At 44.1% G+C, this 5184-nt stretch overlaps 1 protein-coding gene across 1 annotated transcript in view; it reads left to right on the top strand.

Moving 5' to 3' along the window:
• The first annotated feature begins 1516 nt into the window (after positions 1-1516).
• Pus7 (pseudouridine synthase 7) overlaps positions 1517-5184 on the top strand; it is a 46634-nt gene continuing 42966 nt past the window's right edge. The window contains exon 1 of the mRNA XM_005358374.3: positions 1517-1691. The gene's annotated coding sequence lies outside the window, so the exon portion shown is untranslated. The remainder of the gene's footprint in view (positions 1692-5184) is intronic.

The raw sequence follows: 5184 nt of genomic DNA, 5'->3' as shown, positions 1-5184 counted from the left end.
GATCTCTGTGAGTTCGAGGCCAGCCTGCTCTACAAGAGCGAGTTTCAGGACAGGCTCCAAAGCTACAGAGAAACCCTGTCTCGAAAAACAAAACAAAACAAAAAAAACAAAAACAAACCAGAACTCCCAAGAAGGTCATGAGAGCCTCTGATTTACATGGTCCAGAATCCCAGCCAGAGAATGATGCTATGGCCAGGGGCCTGTCTCCCAGGTAATTCTAGATTATGTCAAATTGACAAATAAGACAATCATCACATATGTGAACATAAACACAGAGATACAATAAACACAACACATGTCTAAGAGAAATACAAAGATTTGAAATACCATTTTTATTTGAGACAGGCTCTCACCTAACCCATGTTGATCTGGGATTCCATACATAGCCCCAAAGGACCATAACCTTCGAGTCCTTCTTCCCCCATCAACTTTGTGCTGGGATAACAAGCTTGTGACACTCCATGTTCTAGTTAGGGTTTCTGTGACTATGAAGAGACACCATGACCACAGCAACTCTTACAAAGTATAACATTTAATTGGGGTAGCTCACATACAGTTCAGATAGTCAGTCTATTATCATCATGGTGGGACATGATGGCATACAGACAGACATGGTGCTTGGAGAAGTAACAGAATCCTACACCTGGCAGACAACAGGAAGTAGTCTGAGACACTGGGTAGAATTGTGAACATATATGAGACCTCAAAGTCCACCCTCCACAGTTACACACTTCCTCCAACAAGGTCACAACCACTCAAAGCCACACCTCCTAATAGTGCCACTCCATTTGAGGGCCATTTTCTTTCAAACCACCACACTCTTACAAATCTTGATTTATTTTATTTTTTCCCTGTATTGAAGTCTGGGTGAAAAATTACATCTGAAATGTTATAGGGTGTTTTGATTTGATCAGTTTGCTACTTGAAGAGCATAAGAATAAAAATACATTTTATTTTTATTGACCCCAAAGCATAAACCAGCAATGATGGGGTTTCTCTGACAGTTCGACTAGGGAATTCTCATATGTAAAAAGTGGCAAAACCAGACTGAAGCAGTAGATTGCCCTGAGTTCCAGGCCTACCTGAATTACAGAGTAAGAATCCTGTCTCAAAGAGGGATTGTGAGATAATGGTATTCTTAGATATTGTTCTGTTTGTAAGTATCAAGTGGTAGAAGAGAAAATAATTCTTTTTTCATTATTGTTCGCTGAGTGATGGGATGCAACAAAAAAGAGTCATAATGTCTGAACATGACCAAAACACAACACAAGCATCGAACTGATAGGAAACTCATTCAATTAACATGCGCTCTTACCTATAATAAAAGGCGAAAGAAGCTTTCACTCAAGCGCAATTAACAACTAAAAATGCAGTCTCTGGTTTTTTTAAGTCCTAAATAAGCTCAGAGCCCCTTGCCCGTGGCGAGAGGCGGCCCAGGCACCGGTGGGCGGAGCGTCCTCCCGGGACCGCGGGTGGGTGAGGCGGGCTCCGCCCCAGGGCGTGGTCTGCGCAGCGCTGCGCCGCACGTGTGCGAGCCCGGCGGCTGGTGGGAGATCTGGTACGAGTGAGTTTCCTCGCGGTGTAGCCTCTGCGGACTGGCGCTGGCTGCGGTCTCCTCAGAGTGGCCGCTGCTCTCCTGCGTCCAGAGCGAGCGCCTTCTTTGCCTCTTGGCCCGCGCCTTCAGGCTCCGGGTAAGTGCTCGGCCAGGCGGCACGGCCCCAGGCCTTCGGAGAAGCACGCGGCCGGGAGGGTGGCTGGCCGCGGTCGGAGCCCGCGCCGTCCCCGGTTTTTCCGCCTCCGGCTCCACATTTCTCGCTCTCCGGTATCTGCTCCATGCTCCCCGATCCCGGACCCCAGATCCCTAATTCCCGGTCGGTGCTCCGGGACCCCGGCTCTTCGTCCTGATCCTAGCTGGTCGTTAGGCGGCGCTGTGTCCCTAGCCCCTCTTTGGCCGCTGCTCTGTGGACCGGAACCTTTTCCTCTCCTTCCTTGCTTGGAGGTGCCTTAGGCGCTCCCCAAGCTCATTTCCTTCTTAGAAATACAAACCAACCGTTTTCCCAGCCCTGCTCAACCCCCCAAATTGTCCGACCGGCGTGCACGGGTCTGGGCTTAGTGCTGGTGTTGACCGCAAATGTTTTACGTTCTAGGCCGGCCTCGGGCTGCTGCTTGCTCTTCTCACCCCCAAGAAAGCAATCAGGCTTTCTGGGGTCTTTTCTCCAGCCTTTGCTTTGAAGGCTACTTACCCTTTGGTCCTTACCACAAGCCCTAAACTGAGGGGACTTTAAAAAGCACATGGTTATTGCTGTTAATCAGCGCCTGTCAAGAAAGTAGGGTTGGGAGAGAGTTACAGGCCACTTCTTAAAAAAAAATAAAAATAAAAAATGAAATTAAAAAAAAAAAACCTAAAATGTAGGTGTCGTTTTGGTTTGTTCCCACTCTAAAATTACCACCACCAACAGTAACAACAACAAATACAAAATCTGTGGCCATCTGTAAATTGGTATACCCCGGTGGCAGGACAATGTTTTTATTGAAAGAGTAGTCAATAGACAGAAATTGTTAATTTAACAAGCTTATTTGGACACATAGTTTTGAGACAGGACTTAGACTGTGTAGACCAGGATGGCCTGAACTAGAGATCCTCTTGCCTCAGCCCTCCAAGTGCTGGTCTTACAGGAGAAGGACATCCACTGTATCCCCCTCTGAACTTGACTCTCTCTTTTTGTGGAGGAAGGGTTGAGACAGTCTCCCTACTGTATAGCCTTGCTGGCCTGGAACTCACGGAACTTCTGAAAGGGCCACCACACTCTACTGTTCAACATTTTTGTTAGAGGGTGGGGCAATAGAAGGCACTAATGAAACTGAGATTTTTGCACCCTGGAAAGAAATAACAGACCAGTTGGTCTGTTAGCCTAATTTCTACCTGTGATCTTTACAGGTTCTGTTCTGCCCCCGTGGGACTCTCAGGGTCTACTGAGAGTTTTTCAGGTCTACTTTCTTCAAGTCTTTAAAACATCTTTATGGAGGCTTCACACAAAATGACCCTTTCTGCTCATCCATCCCTTTCTCTGCTTTTAACTGGCTTACATGTCCTCACACAGGGTTTGTTTAATTGTATTCTGCTTCTGAGAACATCCCCTGCAAATTTATTTTGTTTTTGAATATGTCCACAAGTAGAATGTCATCTGTTTCATTGCAAGAAGTCATCCATTTTCATCCAGTGCCTACACAGGATATATATACCCGATATATGTTAGAGTAAATTTTTCTTTCTGAATAGGATGTTGGGTGTGCTCTGCCCTGTTGCTGCAGGCCTTGGCAGGAGGATCATGAGTTCAAAAGCAGCCTGTAAGGGTATTCTAAGCAATTTAGGAAGACCCTGTCTCAAAGTAAAGACAAAGGTCAATGTGGTTCATTGTTAGCACACTTGTTAACATGCACAGCCCTTCATGAGACCCTGTCTCAGAAAGCAAAAGTATTTAAAGGAGCAAACCATGAGTAAGCATCAACAATAGCTCAGGAATCAAAAAGCAGAGCAAAACCAAGTGGGAAGTCCAGACATAGAGAGTAGGCAGAGTCAAGGAGACACCATGTAGCTGCCAAAGGAGAAGGATGCAGCAAAGGAGGACACCTGCCAGAACCTTACCTTACTACCTTACCTTTACCCGTAAGCCACAACCTCGTAGTGATACACAGATAATTAGAAATGGGTTAATTCACGATGTAAGAGCTAGCTAGAAGTATGCCTGAGTTATTGGCCAAACAGTGTTGTAATTAATATAGTTTCAGTGTAATTATTCCGGTCTAAGCTGTCAGGAAATGAAAGACCAGTCTGACTACAAGGAGACACCTCACTGACTAAGCCACCATCCCTTGCTGTTTTGAGTCTGAATCTCTTTTAGCTCAGGCTGACCTTGAACTAGTCCTTTAATTTCTGCCTCTCAAGTGCTGAGATTACAGGAGTGTGCCATCACACCCGGCTGATTTCTTAGGTACTACATAACAGTACCCCTCTCGTTAATATGCTGCTGTATTTTATCAGTTTTGGAAAGATAATACACTTGCCTGGGACAAGGTTATAATAAAACAATCGTGGTATTCAGTGAAAACACAGCTATAACCACCTAGGTCCTCAACTAGAAGTAACCACCTGTTGCAGTTCCTAGTCACTTGTATCTACATATTATTCAGCTTATTTATATTTGTCTTACGTGCGTGCATGTGTGTTTACACACCTGTGTGTAAGAACAGAGCACAGAATCCCCAAGGACTTGCATTGCAGGCAGTTGTAAACCCACTACATGCGGGTGCTGGGAACTGAGAGCAACAAGGACTCTTGACTTCTGAGCCGTCCCTTCATTCCCCGAATTTATATTCTCTTTGGTTTGGGTTTGTTTTGTTTTAATTTTTAAATTTTTTTATTTTGAGAATTTGGCCTGTGTGTATATAGATACACCACGTACATGTCTGGTTTCTGCAGAAGTCAGAAGAAAGCATCAGATCCCATGAAACAAATTTGGGATAGTTGTGAGTCACCATGTATTAGGAACCAAACCCAGGTCCTCTGCAAGAGCAACAAATGCTATTAACTATTGAACCATCTTGCCAGCCCCTCTCTAAATTATGTTCTTAAGATAAATCCCTTTTTTTAAAAAAACATTTCTAGGTTAAAACTACATTTAAAGTTTTTTGCTTGTTGGTTTATTGAGGTAGTGTCCTTCTGTATAGCCCTGACTGGCCTGAAATTCACAGAAACCCACCTGACCTGCCTCCCACATGCTGCGATTAAATAAAGGCATGTACCACTGCACCTAGCTGTTTATGAGAATGTTGGTGCAAATTATTGTGCTTGTTTTCTGTTTTTATACTTTTGAGTGTGTGTAAATATCAGAATTACTTACTTTCTCATTAAAAAGGTACTTGTATGTTTTATTTATCTGAATGTGTGTCAGTGAATGCTTCATGCATGTGATTGCCTTAGAGGGCCAGAAGAGAATGTCTAATCTCCTAGAGTTGGACTGGCAGGTGGTTATGACCCACCTGATATTAAGTATTAGGAACTACCTGGTATTAGGAACCAAAGTTGGGTTCTCTGAAAAATCAGCAAGCATTCTTAACCATTGAGCCATCTTTCCACACCCCTGAGAATTATTGTAATAAATGATTTTTTTTTTTTTTTTTTTT

This window comes from Microtus ochrogaster, chromosome 26 (assembly GCF_000317375.1).
Source record: "Microtus ochrogaster isolate Prairie Vole_2 chromosome 26, MicOch1.0, whole genome shotgun sequence".
NCBI lineage: Eukaryota > Metazoa > Chordata > Mammalia > Rodentia > Cricetidae > Microtus > Microtus ochrogaster.
The sequence above is the reverse complement of the archived record's forward strand: the minus strand, read 5'-3'. Positions and strand labels throughout refer to the sequence as shown.